The sequence below is a fragment of the Anas acuta genome, chromosome W (genome assembly GCF_963932015.1).
Source record: "Anas acuta chromosome W, bAnaAcu1.1, whole genome shotgun sequence".
NCBI lineage: Eukaryota > Metazoa > Chordata > Aves > Anseriformes > Anatidae > Anas > Anas acuta.
Genome location: NC_089016.1, coordinates 27450117 through 27472336, shown reverse-complemented (window position 1 = coordinate 27472336; position 22220 = coordinate 27450117). Strand labels below are relative to the sequence as shown.

At 47.9% G+C, this 22220-nt stretch overlaps 2 protein-coding genes across 3 annotated transcripts in view; both read right to left on the bottom strand.

Annotated features, from left to right (window-relative positions):
* LOC137846699 (AP-4 complex accessory subunit RUSC2-like) overlaps positions 1–21589 on the bottom strand; it is a 55377-nt gene extending 33788 nt beyond the window's left edge. For both annotated transcript variants that reach the window (XM_068664774.1, XM_068664775.1), the window contains exon 1: positions 21076–21589. The gene's annotated coding sequence lies outside the window, so the exon portion shown is untranslated. The remainder of the gene's footprint in view (positions 1–21075) is intronic.
* The window catches only part of LOC137846711 (uncharacterized), a 420446-nt gene that overhangs the window by 99073 nt on the left and 299153 nt on the right, over positions 1–22220 (bottom strand). The window lies entirely within an intron of this gene.

Sequence of the window (22220 nt, the reverse complement as noted above, 5' to 3'; positions counted from 1 at the left end):
CCACAGGCTTTCATTTATTTCTAACTCTCTCCCCCATCCCAGAGAGGGAGGGGGGAGGGTGAGCGAATGGCTGTGTGGTGCTTATCTGCCAGCTGGGTTAAACCACAACAATGAGATACCTATGGTGTGGTGAAGAATTGCTTATCAGTGCCTACCCCACATATCCATATGGCAAAAGCTCTGAGCTGCAGCAAAGCTCTAGGTAAGTCGAGGGGGAGGAGTGTTGAGCACCAAAGGGTGGTTCAGCACCGACCTGAGAGCTGCTGGCCAAGCCACATCGTGCTCTAGAAAGGATGCAGCCACTCCTTGTCAGGCCTTGCCAAGCACTACGTAGAGGCCTCCACCTTCCTCCTCTGCTCCACCTTCAACCGCTGAGGACGCTGTGCTAAGTTGAGGGTTGTCAGTGCAGCTCCTTGGCCTCTGAAGCACAGCTTCCTGCCACTATAACATTACTGGGAAGGTGCAGAAGCCATCTGGGCCTTGCCTCTAAGTGCTGATGGTGAGGTGTAGTGGTAACAGGCCTCCAGGCATATCTCGCTATCTGTTACCACTCTGGGCACGCTTTCGGAGTTCCATAACTGATTGCTTAATAGCCTGCTCTGCTCAACGCTGGCAGCTGCACACAAAGCATGGCTGGGTCCAGAAGTCAGTGATCCAGCTTTTCTCACAGAATGTAAAGCAATAGCAGGGGAGGCATGCAGAGATTTAAGAAATAAATGTGATTTAAATACAAAAAGACCGTGTATAGAGAATGGAGGAAGTAGGGGCAGTAGCAAGATCATGAGAACTGTCAGTTGGAGGAGATGCTGGCTTTTTGGAGGCTGGGTCTTCTGAACATATTACTGTTTCTACAAATCTCAGCCACTTCATCTGTGAAATCAAATGCCCAATATAAATCTTTTGCCTGTGATGGTTCTTGCTGCCTCTTTCTGAATGGATATGGTTTCAGTCATCATCATCTTCCTCACATGAACCAAGATCAAGCAAGGGTGAAAGATGGAAAAACAGGGTTAAAAGCTGGGCATTTAGTTCCATAGATGAACTGGCAAAAATCCTTTTGTATTGGAGCTGCTTGTTATTTCAGCATTGTTCCATGTGAATCCCTGACTCCTGAAGAACATTTGCACTAACACAGCTGAAGAAGCTATACAGCTCTACAAAATAAGCATGAGTAGAAATGCTGCAAAAAGCAGCACTTTGTGTGAGCTTGCAGATGGGCACAATACAGACATCTCATTGTTCCATGCGGAGAGAGGGCTCCAGTTCACAACTCTGGGCAAAAGGGCTGGGAGAAGACCCCAAACCAAAAGTCACCCTCCAGCTACTTTGCAGGACAGGTAGCGTGGGGATTCTCAGGGCTTGGGGCTGCTACTCGCTGGTTCTGCCACCAGTTTCCAGGATCCCAGTAATGCAGCTCATCCCTGCCCTGTCTTTGTCAAACCAAAAGCTGCCAGAAAGCACTGGTTGAAAGCACTGAATGTTTTTTTTTTTTTTTTAAAAATCTCAATAGGAAAATTCCAGCAATCTGGAGGGCATTCAGAGAACAGCATGATGAAGATAGAACAAGGGGCACAGGGTGAATAGCCTGGGGACAGAACTGATCTATCCAAGTGAGTTAAAAGAGAATAGATTTGAGGACTTGGGAAGCCCATAAACTGTTGTAGGGTGGGACTACCTAATGGTATTTGTTTGGACATATGTTCATTTATTGCCAATTAATACAATTCTGCCAAATTCACACCTTCATTAAATGATATAATAAATCATCCTGCATGTTTAATGAAAGAAAAGGTGCAAGATGAAATAGCAGTTGTTTGACTCATCCTAAGTCTCCTGCTGCCCTTACCTCCCTCAGGGAACAGGGAGCAGAGTGAGGGTGGTCTGCCTGGTTCCAGGGTGAATATTCCAGCACCCAGTGTTTACAGGGGACTGCCGCAAGATCGAAGGACTAGACAATTCTTAAATTTCTGCCTCAGGTCAGGCTGGTTCCTCTTGTGGTCTTGAGCAAATTCCTGAAAAGGCCACTTTCTTTTTCACAGCAAGGTGCTGCCTGGGCCAGAGATTTTTGCAGAGGTTTCCAGGACAGCCTAAGTCCATTATTAATGTATCATTACATCCCAGAACTATATAGGATTATGATGTGTTCAAAATGGAAACTGCAGCATGTGACGGTAAATCACAGCCTTGTGCACATGACAGCAAGGAGCTGCTCAGGTCAGAGATGAGAAGCTTGCCAGCAGAGATGACAAGGCAAGTGAGATGAAAGTAATAATAAGTAGTACGTGCATGCCTAACGATGACATAACTAGGATCAGCAGGTACTGCCTCCTAGTCAGAGGAAAAGAAATCTCAGCTGTTTGGGGCATTTTGAGTTACAGAAGGCATTAACAATAGCTCAAACAGCAGCTCTATACCAGCCACCACTGGACAGTGACTGAAACAGTTTCTCCCATGTCTGTGCTCCCTTGCTCCGTGACTCACCAGCTGGCACTCAGCAGGAGCCGCTTGCAGGCTGTGACTCAGGGACATGGCCCAGGTGATCTGGGTTGGTGTCCTGGTTTCAGTTAGAACAGAATTAATTTTCATCCTAGTAGCTGGTGGAATGCTGTGTTTTGGCTTAGGATGAGAAGAGTGCTGATAACACCCCGATGTTTTAATTGTTGCAGAGCAGTGCTTATACTAAGCCAAGGACATCTCAGCTTCTTGCTCTGTCCTGCCAACAGGCAGGCTGGGGGTGCAGTAAGAGCTGGGAGGGGACAGACCCAGGACAGGTGACCCAAACTAGCCAAAGGGGTATTCCATACCATCTGATGTCATGCTAAACAATATATAGGGGTGGCCGGACTGCTCGGGGTTAGGCTGAGCATCGGTCAGTGGGTGGTGAGCAATTGCATTGTGCATCACTTGTTTGTACATATTAGTAGTAGTAGTAGTACTAGTAGTAGTAGTAGTAGTACTATTATCATCATTATATTACTATTATTATTATTAATATTGTTATTATTATTTTCCTGTCTTATTAAACTGTCTTTATCTCAACTCACGGGCTTCACTTTCCATTTCTCTCCCCTGTCCCAGAGAGGGAGGGGGGAGGGTGAGCGAATGGCTGCGTGGTGTTTAGCTGCCGGCCGGGTTAAACCACGACAGTTGGAATCTGCTCCTCCTCCTCCTCCAGCTGTCCTCTGCCCCAGCCCCCACCACATATGCTCCTAATTACCATATGCAAATCTACAGAGGAGAAAGAGACTTTGATGTTGCTAGCTGTTAATATCTCACTGAAATTGCTGCTGAATTAAACTCCAAGCACAGTAAATACTTTCTTATTGCAGACACTGCAGTGGCAGCAGCAGGAGGAGGGACCACATTTCCATAGCGTCTTCCAGCCTGAGCATATTGAAAGCATATCTAAGATTTTACAAGAGCAGAAATTACACAGTTCCTTCCTGTATCATGGATCCAGCTGGGTTCTGGTGCCTGGCTGCTACATGGTTTGTTTTCTGGATACCCAGTACCCTGAGCTGGTGGAAGGGGATGGGGAGCAGAATGTGGCCCTCATAATCCACCAGGAAATGTTTGGTGACCTGCTAAAGCACTTGGATATAAGCAAGTTGATGGGGCCGGATGGGATCCACCCGAGGGTACTGAGAGAACTGGCGGAAGAGCTGGCCAAGCCACTTACCATCATTTATCGGCAGTCCTGGCTATCAGAGGAGGTCCCAGTCAACTGGCAGCTAGCAAACGTGACGCCCATCTACAAGAAGGGCCAGAGGGTAGGCCCAGGAAACTATAGGCCTGCCAGGGAAGCTCATGGAGCAGATTATCTTGAGTGTCATCACATGGCACTTACAGGGCAACCAGGTGATCAGGCCCAGTCAGCATGGGTTTAAGAAAGGCAGGTCCTGCTTGACGAACCTGAGCTCCTTCTATGACAAAGTGACACGCTGGGTGGATGAGGGAAAGGCTGTGGATGTGGTCTACCTTGACTTCAGCAAGGCTTTTGACACCATTTCCCACAGCATTCTCCTGAAGAAACAGGCTGCTCATGGCTTGGACTGGCATATGCATTATTGGGTTAGAAACTGGCAAGATAGCCGGGCCCAAAGAGTTTTGGTGAATGGAACAAATCCAGTTGGAGGCCGGTCACTAGTGGAGTCCCCCAGGGCTCAGTACTAGGGCCAGTCCTCTTTAATATCTTTATCGATGATCTGGATGAAGGGATCGAGTGCACCCTCAATAAGTTTGCAGATGACACCAAGTTAGGTGCGTGTGTTGATCTGCTCGAGGGTAGGAAGGCTCTGCAGAAGGATCTGGATAGGCTGGACCGATGGGCTGAGGTCAACTGCATGAAGTTCAACAAGGCCAAGTGCTGGGTCCTGCACCTGGGGCACAATAACCCCAAGCAGAGCTACAGGCTGGGAGATGAGTGGTTGGAAAGCTGCCTGGCAGAGAAGGACCTGGGAGTATTGGTTGATAGTGGGCTGAATATGAGCCAGCAGCGTGCTCATGTGGCCAAGAAGGCCAACAGCATCCTGGCTTGCATAAGAAACAGTGTGACCAGCAGGGCTAGGGAAGTGATTGTCCCCCTGTACTCGGCTCTGGTGAGGCCACACCTTGAGTACTGTGTTCAGTTTTGGGCCCCTCGCTACAAGAAGGACATCGAGGTGCTCGAGAGAGTCCAGAGAAGGGCAACGAAGCTGGTGAGGGGTCTGGAGAACAAGTCTTATGAGGAGCGGCTGAGGGAGCTGGGTTTGTTCAGCCTGGAGAAGAGGAGGCTCAGGGGAGACCTTATTGCTCTCTACAGGTACCTTAAAGGAGGCTGTAGCGAGGTGGGGATTGGTCTATTCTTCCACGTGCCCGGTAATAGGATGAGGGGGAATGGGCTAAAGTTGCGCCAGGGGTGTTTTAGGTTGGATATTAGGAAGAACTTCTTTACTGAGAGGGTTGTGAGGCATTGGAATGGGCTTCCCAGGGAAGTGGTGGAGTCACCATCCCTGGAGGTCTTTAAAAGACGTTTAGATGTTGAACTTAGTGATATGGTTTAGTGGAGGACTTGTTAGTGTTAGGGCAGAGGTTGGACTAGGTGATCTTGGAGGTCTCTTCCAACCTAGATGATTCTGTGATTCTGTGATGATTTCCAAAGTCTTCAAGAACCCACGCTGAAAAGAAAAAAATCCTACATGTGTAAGCAAATGAAATTACTGGGCAGAATCAGTAGCTCAGATGTCAGGCTGAACTCCTCCTTGGCTGCAGTTTCTCCAGGGCTTAGACACGAAGTAGGGCTGTGACTATCAGCTGGCTACTTCATGAATATGCTCTTTGTGCAGACATGACCAGCTGAGGACCATGTCTTCGGCTTCATGGATCAAAGCTGGTTCCCTGACTTTTGCCTGGAGGCACACAAGATGGGAAGGCTGTTCCCATCATATGATATTATGTTATATAGCTACGTGCAACTGTTAACAAGCAGCCATTTTTGCTCAGGTGTGTGCTGCAGGGGTGAAGGCTCCCAAGATCACAGCAAGAGGCAGAGGGCACAGATGCTTCATATGTGTGGGAATGTTCTCAGTATTGGAGATTTCAGGGGTTGCTGGGGATGTGAAGCATCCCTAGAATTAATAGGTCACAAATCTCTCCCACTAGGCCCTCAGGACTTTCCTAACATTTCCTGGAAGATGGCTTCAGACAGCTCAACTTTGCTCAGGCTGTGGCAAAAGAGAGGTCCTGCTTATTCAAAGGTTATGGGAGGATAATTTCAGAAGTTTCATATGCACAAAGAAAGCAAATGAAGACAGCTCCATCTCCAGATGGATCTCTAGATCCCCTGTCACCTTCATGACTTGGGGAAAAGAGATGAGCTAAGCCCTAAAAGGGACAAAAAAGGTCTGTCTTCACAGGAAATAAGATCTTACTGCAGCACAGGTCAGAACATACATACATACAAGCCACTCCATGGCTGCATGACTTCATTATTACTTGCTCTCTATCCAGATTAAGACGGCATTGCTTTTCTGTCAAGACCATGCCTGGCAGGAATCACAGCTGCAAAGCAAGCCTGAATCCTTACTGCAAGGCAAAAGTATTAATGACCATGGATGAAAGTGCGAGAAATAAGGAACTCAGTCATAAGACAGCTGAGTTAAAGAGGCTGTGAAATTATGTTTACTGTCTGCTCAGCCCAGAGCTCCACATATATATATGAATCAGTCAGTATCAAGTGAAAAACAACCATTTCTGGGACAGCAGATTATAGATGTACAACCTAGATGTATTGACATTATGTTATAAATGTAGCAACACAGCAAAAGCAGAATGGGCAGCAAACGTGGATATGGTATTCAGTTTAAATTGAAGAAAAAAACATGGAAATAACTAAAGTATTACTCCCACAACTCACCATAAATAAAACAGACAGATGTCAAAAAGCCCTTACAGGATAATTTTCAGACCTGAACACAGTGGTGGTATAATGGTTTGTTACAGTAGCCATGTTTGTTACAATAGCCAATGGTTTGTTACAGTAGCCAGAAGCAATGCGGGTATGGTGTTACCTTGCAGTGATGGGCATCAGTTCTACCAGCTATCCAGAATACCTGCATTTGCAGAGCTTTATTACTTTTAAATGATTCAGTTGTACAAGGAATTTAGTACATACTGTGTGCAACTGGATCAGAAACACCAAAAGCAAACACAAACAGAAAAACATCCCAGCAGCAGGCTGTTTTTATTAGATGTTCCTCCACACACTGCAAATCTAAATGTTTTTTCAAACAGTAGCTATGTCCAACAGCTGACTCCTGCCAAGACTGCAGAAAACTTTAACCCTTCCCAGCTCTCAGCGCACAGTGAGACTGTGTGAGATTAGAAACTGCTCTTTGCCCCACACAGCAGGTCTTGATGTGACCTCCCTGCCCAAAACAAGTCTACCAAGAATGCTGTTTTTTTCCAGGAATTACAAAATCTAAGCCAATTGTTGCCACTAGCTCAGAAACAGAGGGAGGAGAAAGAAGCAATGGACAGATGAACATATTTAGCCTTCATGGATCACCAGCCTCAGGGAATTTTTAATTTCAGCATGGGAACACATAAGTCTGTGGACTTAATCAGATAGCCAGTACAGCCCAGTCCTTCGCCTTTGCCAGCAGAGTTCAGAGGCTCAGAATGAGGTGTAATAATCCCAAAATGGGCGAACAAGTGACTGGCTGTTCCATTTTCCCCCTCCTGACACGGGCAGCCTCCACTTGAGAATGCTTTATGCCAGAAGCAGGTTTCATAACCCCTCCATAAACAGCTAGGTGCCTTTATAATCATAATGCTACATGTTCTTGACATCCCTGATAGTGTCCAGGACAAATACAAACATGTTGCTTCAGTTAAAAGTATTTCTACTACTCTTCAGTACCAAACGTTGTAAGCAGCACGAAGTCTGTGAGGGGTCAGTTACAGAGATGGAGGCTTTTTTTGGGGTCTGTAAAGCTTGCACAGTCATCAGCAGAAGCACAGAGAATAGATACCTCAACGGATCAATGACTGCTATCGGTGTCTCAAAAATATATGGTCAAAAGTATGCTGAATGACCTGTGATGAGTGTTGCCACCTTTGTGTGATAACCACTGTCATGCCCACTGCTTGTCAGTGTTGGGACATACCTGTTTCTGACAGTTCTTCCTCTCCTCCCCTGTTATTGTGCCATGAACTGTCTAGGCCTACTGTCCTAAGGGATAGAGACCTCTAGGAATGTCTGAGGTCTCTCTGTGCTCCCTGCAGCTTCACCTTTCCTCTCTCAAGTCCTCCCTAAAAGGCAGGGAAAAGAGGAAAAAGAGAAGGAAAGCAAGTGGGACCAAGAAGGCTGTCAGGTTTACAGAAACAAGGAGTAGTCACCACCTTCAGAGTGCTTTATACATCCAATAATTATAAACAGCAGGTGTCTGCAGAAATGAAAATGAGGCATATGACATGGAGCTGAGGCAAGACATCTGAGTAAGGAAGATGCTCCCCTCAGTGGCCATTTCAAGCACTATGACCTGCAGCTGGAGGATATCTCTTAGCAGTAGATTAAGTAAGATGCCACTGAATGTGGACTAGAGAGAACATTTTGTTGGCAGTAGAAAATGACTAAGTGCAGATGTCTGCTGAAATCTACTTGCTGTTCTTCTGAAGGGTCAAGCTACAATCACTGCTCGTGATAAGCCATATTCAGGCAAGAAAACTTTAAAAGTGACTACAACTGTTCACATGCTAACAAGTGTTGATGGAGACGGCAGCCACAGCAAGCCAAACCTCAGGGCAGATGTGTTGCTCCTGCCATGGATCATAAGAAGAAACTAGGCAAAGCCAGGGAAGATACTCAGGGTGGGCCAGCAATATCTTGGGACCAGAGACATGAATTATTTACACCTTCACTGGATCTTCCTATATGTGGGCTTACGACTTTATCAGTTGAGTTACTGGGAAAGGTTTGAAAGCTAGTCTACGTGGGGAAAAATACAGTGCAAGCAGGCACTGGAAATAGCCTCACTACAAAGAACAACAAATTTCCCTAGCACAATGGTCCAGATGGGTCATTTTCCCGAGAAGGACATCTGTGAGAACAGCTATGCTATCTGAGCTACACAGAATACATGTGGTAAGAAGTACAATGCCTGTGTCCCTGCTCTTTGCCATGGGAGCCCCAGAGGGGGACCAAAAGAAGGTGCCTTAATAAACAATTTAAGTAAATTGGAATCACAGAATTGTCTAGGATGGAAGAGACTTCAAGATCATCGAGTCCAACCTCTGACCTAACAATAACAAGTCCTCCACTAAAACATATCACTAAGTTCAACATCTATTCCCTTGGATTCACCAAGGGGAAGTCGTGTTCGACCAACCTCATTGCCTTCTATGATGGCATCACCAGCTGGGTAGATGGGGGAGGGCGGTGGATGTCATCTACCTTGACTTTAGCAAGGCTTTCGATACTGTCTCCCATGACATCCTGATAGCAAAGCTGAGAAAGTGTGGGATAGAGGAGTGGACAGTGAGGTGGGTTGAGAACTGTCTCACTGGCCAAGCTCAGAGGGTGGTGATAAGTGGCACAGAGTCCAGCTGGAGACCTGTGACTAGCGGTGTTCCCCAGGGGTCGGTGCTGGGTCTGGTCTTGCTCAACATCTTCATCGACGACCTTGATGAGGGAATAGTGTCCACCCTCAGCAAGTACGCTGATGACACAAAGCTGGGAGGAGTGGCTGACATGCCAGAAGGCTGTGCTGCCATTCAGCGAGACCTGGACCAGCTGGAGAGCTGGTCAGGAAGAAACCAAATGAGGTTTAACAAGAGCAAGTGTAGAGTCCTGCACCTGGGAAGGAACAACCCGAAGTATCAGTACAGGCTGGGGGACGACCTGCTGGAGAGGAGCTCTGAGGAGAAGGACCTGGGGGTCCTGGTGGACAACAGGTTGACCATGAGCCAGCACTGTGCCCTTGTGGCCAAGAAGGCTAATGGGATCCCGGCGTGCATTAAAAGGAGTGTGGCCAGCAGGTCAAGGGAGGTGATCCTCCCCCTCTATTCTGCCCTGGGTAGGCCTCACCTGGAGTACTGTGTCCAGTTCTGGGCTCCCCGGTACAAGAAAGACAGGGATCTCCTGGAAAGAGTCCAGAGGAGGGCCACAAAGATGATACGGGGCCTGGAGCATCTTCCTTATGAGGAAAGGTTGAGAGACCTGGGTCTGTTCAGCCTGGAGAAGACTGAGAGGGGATCTCAGTGTATATAAATATCTGAGGGGTGGGGGACAGAAGGATGTAGCCAACCTCTTCTCAGTGGTTTGTGGGGATAGGACAAGGGGCAATGGCTGCACAGGAAGGGGCAATGGAGCACAGGACGTTCCGCGCTGACATGCGAAAGAACATGCGGTGAGGGTGATGGAGCACTGGAACAGGCTGCCCAGGGAGGTTGTGGAGTCTCTTTCTCTGGAGATATTCAAGGCCTGTCTGGATGCCTACCTGGGCAGCCTGCTCTGAGGAACCTGCTTTAGCAGGGGGGTTGGACCCAATGATCTTTCAAGGTGCCTTCCAACCCCTATAGTTCTGTGAAATCTAAACATCTTTTAAATACCTCCAGGGATGGTGACTCCACCACTTCCCTGGGCAGTCCATTCCAATGCCTCACAACCCTCTCAGTAAAGAAGTTCTTCCTAATATCCAACCTAAAACACCCCTTGCACAACTTTAGCCCATTCCCCCTCATCCTATTACCGGGCACGTGGAAGAATAGACCAATCCCCACCTCGCTACAGCCTCCTTTAAGGTACCTGTAGAGAGCAATAAGGTCGCCCCTGAGCCTCCTCTTCTCCAGGCTGAACAAACCCAGCTCCCTCAGACGCTCCTCATAGGACTTGTTCTCCAGGCCCCTTCACCAGCTTCGTTGCCCTTCTCTGGACTCTCTCGAGCACCTCGATGTCCTTCTTGTAGCGAGGGGCCCCAAACTGAACACAGTACTCGAGGTGCGGCCTCACCAGAGCCGAGTACAGGGGGACAATCACTTCCCTAGCCCTGCTGGCCACACTGCTTCTGATACAAGCCAGGATGCTGTTGGCCTTCTTGGCCACCTGAGCACACTGCTGGCTCATATTCAGCCGACTATTAACCAATACTCCCAGGTCCTTCTCTGCCAGGCAGCTCTCCAACCACTCATCTCCCAGCCTGTAGCTCTGCTTGGGGTCATTGCACCCCAGGTGGAGGACCCAGCACTTGGCCTTGTTGAACTTCATGCAGTTGACCTCAGCCCATCGGTCCAGCCTATCCAGATCCTCCTGCAGAGCCTTCCTGTGTTGCAGGAAGAACGGCCGAAAACATGACAGACACCAGTATGGTCAGATCATGCTCTCCCTTTATTACCCGAATAGCCTGACTTTTATAGCAAACTTAACAGGGGCAGATAGTGTCTCACACAAGATTATTGGTCAAAAGCACTCAGACAAACAACTGCAAGTAAACAACCCCACCTGCAAGAAAACAACCCCCTTGTGATTAGCAGTCACGTAGATCTCGTCCTTGAAGCCATCTGCTGGAAACAATATTTTTAAAATTCCTCAATTGGGCATTGTCATGGGAACTTCTCATAGTCATCCTGGTAGCTTGGTTTGCTCAGCTGCAGCAAGTCATGGCCTCCTTGCTGTTTCAAAAATCCCTCAACATTCCTACCATCGAGCAGACACACGCACACCTAACTTGGTGTCATCTGCAAACTTACTGAGGGTGCACTCGATCCCCTCATCCAGATCATCGATAAAGATATTAAAGAGGACTGGCCCCAGTACCGAGCCCTGGGGAATGCCACTAGTGACCAGCCTCCAACTGGATTTGACTCCATTCACCACAACTCTTTGGGCCCTGCTATCCAGCCAGTTTCTAACCCAATGAAGTTGTCATGGTTCCGCTCGAGTGGGCAGCCGAGCTCCACCACAGCCGCTCTCTCACTCCCCCTCCTCAAAGAGGAATGGGGAGAAAATATGTGAAAGGGGCTCAAGGATTGAGATAAGGACGAGAAAATCACGCAATAATTAGTGTAACGGGCAAACCAGACTCAGCATAAGAAGACAGATAGTAAGATTTATTGCTCATTACTAACAAGCTAGAGAAGTGAGAAACAAAGGAAAGAAACCAAAAGCACCTCCCTCCCCCATCCACCCTCTTCCACCTCCTCCCCCCGAGCGGCGCAGGGGAACGGGGAAATGGGGGTTATGGTCAGTCTACAGCACTTCTTCTCTGCCGCTCCTTCTCGGTCACTCTCGTCCCCTGTGCTGTGGGGTCCCACCCACGGGATACAGTCCTTGACGAACTGATCCGGCGTGGGCTTCCCACAGGCAGCAGCTCTTCCAGAACTGCTCCAGATATGGGTCCGTACCACGGGGTCCATCCCTCAGGAGAAAACTGCTCCAACCTGGCTCCCCTACGGGCAGCAGCTCCTGCCAGGTCACCTGCTCCTGCGTGGTCTCCTCTCCACGGGCTACAGGTCCGGCCTGGAATCTGCTCCGGCAGGGGTCTTCCACAGGCGGCAGCCTCCGTCGGTGCAGGGCCACCTGCTCCACCGTGGTCTCCTCCACGGGCTGCAGCGTGAAACCCTGCTCCACCGTGGTACTCCATGGGCTGCAGGGGGACATCCTGCTTCACCATGGTCCTCACCACAGGCCGCAGGGGACTTCTGCTCCGGCGCCTGGAGCACCTCTCCCCCTCCTTCTACACTGACCTTGGCACCTGCAAGGCTGTTTCTCACTCCCTTGACTCTCCCGGCTGCTGTGTGTCGCAGCGTTTTTTTCCCTGTCTTAAATATGCTCTCACAGAGGCGCAAAACAACATCGCTTATTGGCTCAGACCTGGAAAACAACGGGGCCCTTCCCAAACATGGGGCGGCTTCTAGATCTTTCTCACAAAAACCACCCCTATGGCCCCCTGCTACCAAACCTTGCCACGTAAACCCACTACATTCCACCCCTCGCCTCTGTGAAAAGCATATTTAAGATTACTCACAATATACTCTTACTTTACAATTATCACAACAACCTTCACAAACTTCACTTAAATCAAAAAGAAAACAAAATTCACCACACCAAAATAAACATAACATCATCACAGCACCGACAAGGTGGACATTTTACACACACACCACCCCTCGTCCCTTCACCACACTAACATCTCACAGTTACTGCTTTCTTAAATTCTTCACAACTTGTACATTCTTAACAATCATCCTGCGCATATTTTGTCCGTTACTTCTACCAACTATCATCCTTATCTCAAATTCCTCGTGCCCCACGTTGGGCGCCAAAAAGGACTGTCATGGTTCCGCTCGAGTGGGCAGCCGAGCTCCACCACAGCCGCTCTCTCACTCCCCCTCCTCAAAGAGGAATGGGGAGAAAATATGTGAAAGGGGCTCAAGGATTGAGATAAGGACGAGAAAATCACGCAATAATTAGTGTAACGGGCAAACCAGACTCAGCATAAGAAGACAGATAGTAAGATTTATTGCTCATTACTAACAAGCTAGAGAAGTGAGAAACAAAGGAAAGAAACCAAAAGCACCTCCCCCCCCCATCCACCCTCTTCCACCTCCTCCCCCCGAGCGGCGCAGGGGAACGGGGAAATGGGGGTTATGGTCAGTCTACAGCACTTCTTCTCTGCCGCTCCTTCTCGGTCACTCTCGTCCCCTGTGCTGTGGGGTCCCACCCACGGGATACAGTCCTTGACGAACTGATCCGGCGTGGGCTTCCCACAGGCAGCAGCTCTTCCAGAACTGCTCCAGATATGGGTCCGTACCACGGGGTCCATCCCTCAGGAGAAAACTGCTCCAACCTGGCTCCCCTACGGGCAGCAGCTCCTGCCAGGTCACCTGCTCCTGCGTGGTCTCCTCTCCACGGGCTACAGGTCCGGCCCGGAATCTGCTCCGGCAGGGGTCTTCCACAGGCGGCAGCCTCCGTCGGTGTAGGGCCACCTGCTCCACCGTGGTCTCCTCCACGGGCTGCAGCGTGAAACCCTGCTCCACCGTGGTACTCCATGGGCTGCAGGGGGACATCCTGCTTCACCATGGTCCTCACCACAGGCCGCAGGGGACTTCTGCTCCGGCGCCTGGAGCACCTCTCCCCCTCCTTCTACACTGACCTTGGCACCTGCAAGGCTGTTTCTCACTCCCTTGACTCTCCCGGCTGCTGTGTGTCGCAGCGTTTTTTTCCCTGTCTTAAATATGTTCTCACAGAGGCGCAAAACAATATCGCTTATTGGCTCAGACCTGGAAAACAACGGGGCCCTTCCCAAACATGGGGCGGCTTCTAGATCTTTCTCACAGAAACCACCCCTATGGCCCCCTGCTACCAAACCTTGCCACGTAAACCCACTACAGAAGTATACGCCAGTCCAAGCCACAAGCAGCCAGTTTCTTGAGGAGAATGTTGTGGGAAACAGTGTCAAAAGCCTTACTGAAGTACCAGGTAAAAGGAGGCTAAGTAGGTATGTGGTTGCTCCTGCACCAATGTATGCAGAGCAGAATGGAGAAAAGCCTGCCCATTGTCACACTTCTCCAGAAGTAATTGCAGTTGGTGCCAGTTTACCCATAATCAGGCGTGGTTCTGGAATTAAAACAAACCAGTGAGATTAGCCTAACTATGTAGGGAGCACGGACTCCCTTCTCCCTTCAAGAGTAGCACCTGAAGAGCCCATTCCCTGGGGGCCAGAAGGAGCTTAGCAATGATCTAATTGGTGTCAAATCAAGTCTGTGTTAGCCAACACTCAGGAGCACAAGATTTTCCCAGTGTTGACTGCATCATGGTTAAGCAACTCTTCGGTTCAAAGATCAAATAGATAACTTGAGTTCTCGCCCCCCTGTGAGAAAAAATCTCAGTATTTTTCTTCAGACAGGATCTTCTGTGAAGCTATTTTATTCACGATTGCAATGGCGGGTGTCCTGCAAGCAGGAGCATACAGTAAAAATTTATCATAACCTTATATTCCCTATTACCCGACACCTGATTTCTCCCGTTTCCTCATTGGCTGAGTACTACAGGTTCACAAGCTACTCAACGCTCTTCTGTACCATATATATACACAATTTGAATTGACCAACCATTAATTTCTCCTTTTCCTTTTTTTTTTTTTCCCCCTTCTTCTCTCATGACTAGAGGGCCTGTGATTATTGTTTTTACTGATTTCGTACTGCTCATCCTGTTTTTCTTAGCTATCCTCCTTATTTTTGGACAGTGGGTCCTTCCCTTATCTGCTTAACATACTCCCCACTGCTATGCTGTACAAACACTTTTGAATATGCAAGGTTAGTGGAATTTTCCACTGCAAAAACACCTTCTATTGCAAAAACACAACTTTGTTTCTCTCCTCCCCCTCCTCCCCCCAAAAATAAAAATCCTGAAACAGCATGCTTTTCAATTTCCTTGCACAAATATGCAGAAATGTTCCCAAGCAAAGAGAGCCACATATGCACAGGTGAGTCTCGTGTATCTGGGAACCAGCGGGAAGGCAGACTTTCCCAGTCCAGTACCCATTCCTTGTCCACGTGTCCCACGCCTTCCCAAGAACACAGCACATTCTAATCTGGTTCTCCTACCCACCTTGCAGCTCAGGGTAGCTCGTTTGCAAGAGTTAACAGCTGCAGTCTTTTTTTTTCCTATCCAGGTCTTCATCTTTATGTTTCTTTAAGCTCTCCCCACCTAGCAGCTCTACCTATTGGTCTGTTTATCAATTTAAAGAGCTATCTCAAGCTGATCCAGTTTACATTAAATAGAAGGGTAAAAAGCAAACAGCTCTGTAATGAAACCTTTTCAATTTTTAAAGAGCAGATCTTTGGCATACCAGGCAAAACAGTTATAAAGCCAACAAGAACAAGGAGCTCAAGGAATTACTTCAGAAAAGACTTTGAATGTACATTGTAAGTAAAAAAAACATCTGGAATCACCAAGAAAGTTGAGGAAATTAGAAGAACAGGGCTCCTGACCAAACTGAATGAATAACCACACCAAGAAGGATATTACAGTCAAGTAGAGACTGCATCTTTGATACTGTTTTGGCATAAAGAAGAACATGGAAGATACATCAATGACGGGTTAGACAATACAGAGAAAAGAGAGTGCAGAGAAGGAAATGAGCATTTGAAGTGGAAACAAATCCAAGGAGATTAATGCACTCCAGTCAGAAAGGACAAGATATTCTTGATCCCAGGACAATGAAAGAATCATTGCATGTTCACAGCTAATAACAGAGCTTTCAATAAAAATACCTATGAGGAAAAAGAGGGGAAGGAGCTGAAGTCATGTGGCTGACAAATAATAAAGGTAAAGCCTGTACCTGTTCTGAAAGAGGAAGGGAAGTGACCCACCATAGATCTTTTGACCTGCCCTTAATACTACATAAGGCTTTCAGAAAACATTGGCAAAGAATAATGAGACAGTAATAAACTTAAAATGGGGCAAAACATGACATGGGGTTGCTAAAGGTGGGTTACTGTCTAGCTATCAGGAATAACACCAGAGTGAGATCTTGTCTCACTAGGAGCATCAGACTGCAAGAAAATTAACATCTCTGGGACAGAGAAATTGTTCCTTGCTTGCTATCAGAGCCTCAGAAACCCTGACAGGCGGCAATGGAACCATGGGCAGGCCATTTATGAGACAACTGCATACTCTCTCAGGCACCTGCACTTTATGCAATGCAGGTCCAGGCCCTTGGACCCTGGGCACCTCCATTTTGCATCAGGACAGTGAAGAAGACACATAGCAGTGATTTTATCTCCCTGCTGTGAATCAGTTCAGCCAGCTCCAGTCACCAGAAGCTCTTGTCCATATTTTAGGTTCAAGCATCTCAGGGCAGAGATTATCTGTGCACTCTCACAGCTTAACAGATGTTCCTGTAAGAGTAGCACCTACCAGCTAGGCACAGCCTGCACGTCCTGAGGAGTGTTCCCTCCCATGCAGCAAAGCAGGCTGCACCACCTTCTTTTTATTCTGCTACGCAAATATGGTAAACAGACAGTACACACATTTTCTTCCACAGCACAACAGAAGTGCATGTATCCTGCAGTGATCTATCCCATTGCATGACCTGTCCTCTGGCCCATGATGCACCTATGAATGCACACATGCTGTTCTTGCCCTTGGCACCCTCCTGAAAGAGGCTGCTCTGCAGCACCACCTTTCCATAGCACAAACATGGTCCAAGAGCATGTCTCCCTCTTCTCACACCACCAGAAGCACATCCCACTACTGACTTCCATCAGGCTGTGTGGGACAAAGGCCTGGGGATCCCAGGCTGGATGAGGCTCTGGGCAGCCTGCTCTAGTGGTTGGCAACCCTGCCCAGAGCAGGGGGGTTGAAACTAGATGATCTTTAAGGTCCTTTTCAACTCAGGCCATTCTATGATTCTATGTTTCTATGATTCTATGACACAGTGTCCCAGGGCGAGGTTTCAGGCTGGGGGGAGAAGGAGTTGCAGTTCAGGAAGACCTATGGCACTGCCAGGACATCGTCAAAGAGCTGTGAGCAGAATTCATTCTGCTCTGTGAAGCCCTGCACTTCCCACCTGGCAGCCTGAACTGAAACCTGGGGTGCATCTTCTCTACTGAATGTCAAGGCTGCAGATCCTTGCTGCTCCACAGGGATGGAGAGGAAGCGACTGTCTGAGAATCCACAGCAGTGAAATGGTTCCTTCAGACAACTGCTGCAGAAAAGGCTGTGCTGAGGATCGTTCCTATTTCTACAAAACCGGTAGGGATGCACACAGCACTGACCATCTCAGGGAACACAGTGAGAGAGGCTTGAGAATGACACTATAAACAACATGATTACATTCCCTGACCATGAACCCAAATTTCCTCCCCTGGGCCCTCTACTGCTGGTCTCTGACCCGCAACTTTGTTCCTCTAGATCTGCAATGCTCCTCACACCTGCCTTTTCAGCTCCAAGGTTACTCTATAGATCTGCCAAACACTCACGACTTTACCTACATGATCCCTACCATCCTGTGGCTCTTGACAGGCCTAAAGATGCTTTATTTATTTATTTATTTATTTATTAATCGCTCTCAATTATTTTTCAGTGATCTTGGGAATCTGGAGAGGTACAAGTAGACAGGAAGCTGGCAAATGTTGTGCCAATTTTCAAGAAGGGTAAGAAAGAAGACCCTAGAAATTACAGGCCTGTCAGTCTCACATCAGTGCCTGGTAAAACTATGGAGAAGATGATTCTTGAAGTTATGGAAGTGTACCTGGATGTCCTGGTTTCAGTTAGGACAGAATTAATTTTCCTCCTAGTAGCTGGTAGAATGCGATGTTTTGGATTAGGATGAGAAGAGTGCTGATAACACCCCGATGTTTTAATTGTTGCAGAACAGTGCTTACATTAAGACAAGGACTTTTCAGCTTCTCGCTCTGTCCTGACAGTGGGCAGGCTGGGGGTGCAGCAAGAGCTGGGAGGGGACAGACCCAGGACAGGTGACCCAAACTGGCCAAAGGGGTATTCCATACCATCTGACGTCATGCTGAACAATATATAGGGGTGGCTAGCTGGGGTGGGGGGACTCGCTGCTCGGGGATAGGCTGGGCATCGGTCAGTGGGTGGTGAGCAATTGCATTGTGCATCATTTGTTTCGTACACATTATTATTTGTAGTACTATTAACATCATTATTGTTATTATTATTATTGTTATTATTATTTTCCTGTCTTATTAAACTGTCTTTATCTCAACTCACAGGCTTCACTTTCCCATTTCTCTCCCCCATCCCAGAGAGGGAGGGGGGAGGGTGAGCGAACGGCTGTGTGGTGTTTAGCTGCCGGCTGGGTTAAACCACAACACTGGGGGACAATGCTGTCATTGATCCCAGCCAACATGGGTTCATGAGGGGTAGGTCCTGCCTAACAAATTTGATTTCCTTTTATGATAAGATCACCCATCTAGTTGATCAAGGGAAACCAGCTGGTGTGATCTTTTTTGATTTCAGCAAGCCTTTTGACACGGCTTCCCATAGGATCCTACTGGACAAAATGTCCAGCGTACAACTTAACAAAATCATACAATGGGTGAGCAATTGGCAGGGCTCAAAGGGTTGTGGTAAATGGGGCCACATCTGGCTGGCAGATGGTCACTAGTGGGGTCCCTCAAGGCTCCATTTTAGGGCCAGTCCTCTTCAATGTTTTTATAAATGATTTGGATGTAGGACTAGAAGGTGTTCTGAGCAAATTTGCTGACGACACCAAACTTGGAGGAGTTGTGGACTCGGATGAGGGTGGAAAGGCCTTGCAGAGAGATCTGGACAGATTGGAGAGCTGGGCGATCATAAAACGCATGAAGTTTAGCAAGAGCAAGTACCAGGTCCTGCACTTGGGACGGGGCAACCCTGGCTATACGTACAGACTGGGTGACGAGACGCTGGAGAGCAGCCCCACAGAGAGGGATCTGGGGGTTGTGGTTGACAGGAAGATGAATATGAGCCAGCAGTGTGCCCTGGCAGCCAGGAGGGCCAACCGTACCCTGGGATGCATCAAGCACGGCATCGCTAGTCGGTCGAGGGAGGTGATTGTCCCGCTCTACTCTGTGCTGGTACGGCCTTACCTTGAGTACTGTGTGCACTTCTGGGCACCACAGTACGAAAAGGGCATTAAACTGCTGGAGAGTGTCCAGAGGAGGGCGATGAAGATGGTGAAGGGCCTAGAGGGGAAGACGTATGAGGAGCAGCTGAGGTCACTGGGCCTGTTCAGCCTGGAGAAGAGGAGGCTGAGGGGAGACCTCATCGCGGTCTACAACTTCCTCGCGAGGGGGAGTGGAGAGGCAGGTGACCTATTCTCCATAAACACCAGTGATAGGACCCACGGGAATGGTGTCAAGCTGAGGCAGGGGAAGTTTAGGCTGGACATCAGGAAGAGGTTCTTCACCGAGAGGGTGGTTGCACACTGGAACAGGCTCCCCAGTTAAGTAGTCACTGCAGCAAGCCTGTCTGAATTTAAGAAGCATTTGGACTGTGCACTTAGTAACATGGTCTAAACTTTTGGATAGACCTGTGCAGTGCCAGGAGTTGGACTTGGTGATCCTTATGGGTCCCTTCCAACTTGGGATATTCTATGATTCTATGATTTATCTGAGCTATTTTCAGATCACTTCAATGCTAATCTGCCCCAAGCACTCTGTCAAGCTGGCACACTGCAGAAGGGTTTTGTGAAGAGGTTAGACGTGCCAAGCTCACTCATTAGCAGCACTGGTAGACAAGGCTCTAGGTGTTTGGAGGTTAAAAAAAAATAAATGCAGAAGATCGCTATACTCCCCTATACTCCACACACCTTTGCAATGCCCATCAATCCAGTCCCTGTATGATCTGTTTCTCAATAGCCAATGCTATGTTAACTTCCATTAACACCACATTCCTCCCAAACACCTACAATTGCATCTCCACATGGTCAGCATTTTCTATAACCCCAAAAGATTGCATCTTCTGTTTGCTTATTTACTTACATTACTACGTCCTCATGTATACATCCTCCATGTCACTGCATCACAGATACCCAAATCATTCCTCCATATTGTTCTCACTAACCATCATCCTGATCAATTTATATCCCTTTCCCACATATATCATTCTCTTTGTTCAAGCCCTTGGCCTTTTGCATGTGCAGCAGCAATTTGAGGAAAGGATTTGTGCAGGGTGTAGGGAAGGGAAAAGAAGGAGGAAGGCAGGGAGGAGGGAAAAGATGGATTTGGTTATAAGAGGACCATGTAATTAAGCTCTAGTAACTGTTACCCAGCCCAGACCACTCATCTCAGTAATTAAAAATATCAATTCCTCCATTCTGAGATAACCTTTCTCATCTGATTGGCGAAAAGAGGCAGGGAGGGAGAAAGTATTCATTTACACAGCCAGAACAGACACACCCTGGGCAACACAAAGGATTCCAGCCTGCACAGATCCCAGTGTATCATTTTGCAGAAGAGCAAGTTTTTACCTGCCACACTATTTTATCCTAATGCCCTTTGAGCAATTGATTTACTAGGATTAATATATATATATATTTTTTTTTTTAAAAAAAAGCCATAATGACAGCAGCCCTTCTTGTGCCCGCATCCTTTGTTTCTGTCTTTTCATGGAAGTTCTGTCTGTCAAAACAGCTCTTGAGCTGTACAGCAGCATCACCGCTGGGGATGTACAGAGATCGTGACAGCTCATGGGATCACAACAATCCGTGTGGGCTCAGCTGTCATGGTAGACACAATAGAGAGCTGTGCGCCTGCACCAAGAGAGTACTGTTGGGGCGAAATGCAGATTGCCTCTGCACAACCAGCCCCGGACATAACAACCACTATTTCATGGCCACAATGGATAAACATGCATTCTTCACAGCAATACCAGCCTCTTCACTCTCTTGCATCAATTATAATCATGACAGCTCCAAAACAATGCAGCCTCTGAACAGACAAAGCAATCCTAAAATCTTTACGCTTCATTGGGTAGCTGGCAATCTCTGCATAAACAAGCAAGCCAGCCATTTCACAGGACAATGAACAGTCTGAAAACCATCAGTAAGGCAAACGCCCACCCCACTCATTTCTCCATCTCACCTTTCCACAGATCCTCTGCTTCCTGTCTCCTCTCCCTGCACATGCTCCGCTCTGGCAGCGCTGAGCACTCTGATTCCAGTGGGCTCCGTGCTCTCTCACCAGGATGCTGTGGGAAACACAGAGTCAATTATTATTATTTTTTTTGGTCACAGCTGCATCCCTGGCAATGCAGAGGGTCTGCGCAATCACATCTCCAATGCTCCTGCTGCTGTGACGTTGCTTCATGTGAAGGAGCAAGCATGCCCACAGCACAGTCACTCCAGCTTGCAATCAGCCCCTGTGGGACCTCAGACAAGGGAGGGCATGGGAGGGAGCAGAGAAGAAGAGAAAGGGAGAGAACAAATCAGGCTGGAAGATGGAGGATTGATTCTTACAGGAACTGGGAAATCAGGAAGGTAGCATGAGGAGAAGCATAAAATCAAAGCCTATGTCATAGGACAGAGCTGAAGTATCTTATTAGGTGATGAGCTTGGGTTTCAGATGCTGCGTGACTGCAAGCTGTCTGATCTCTTTTGGCTTTGTAAATGAAAGCAAAAGGAACCAGACTGCTGTGTTTCTACAATTGATAATGGCAGCCAGAGCCTGTGGAGATAAAACACTCGTCTGCAAAGTAATGCATGGGAGGAGGAGGATGGGAGGACTTAAAACTGAAAGATCAGGAAAAATACAAGAAGCTTCTTGAAGCTTCTTTTAAATTTCTGTGGTACATTGTCCTGGAGAGATTCATCAACAGCATCTACACAGTGTCCCTGAAATGCAGTCAACCCCAGAGTGAGATGCAGCCACAAGCACTTTGACTAGTGTCAAATACCTTGCAGTAACAGGATGTCTGAAATTCAAGCAGTCACAAGGAATCTCAAGCCAAGACTGGACACAAGAGAGGCCACATCCAAGATTGGAAAAAGATTCCTGTTTTAGTACTGAGTCATAAATATTCCAGTTTTCCAAGGCAACAGCAAGTATGAAGATTTCTGGATTTCATGCAGAAAACCCGCGCTCGCCTCCCTCTGTGCATGCCTGGGCACTTCTCTGCCATCGCTGCTCAGAGCAAAAATAAAAGCCAAGCACTGAGAGCTGTCAGCTCTTCACAAAGTGTTCCAGCAGATCTCCTAGCTCTGAAACACTCCCACCTTTACCATGAAACC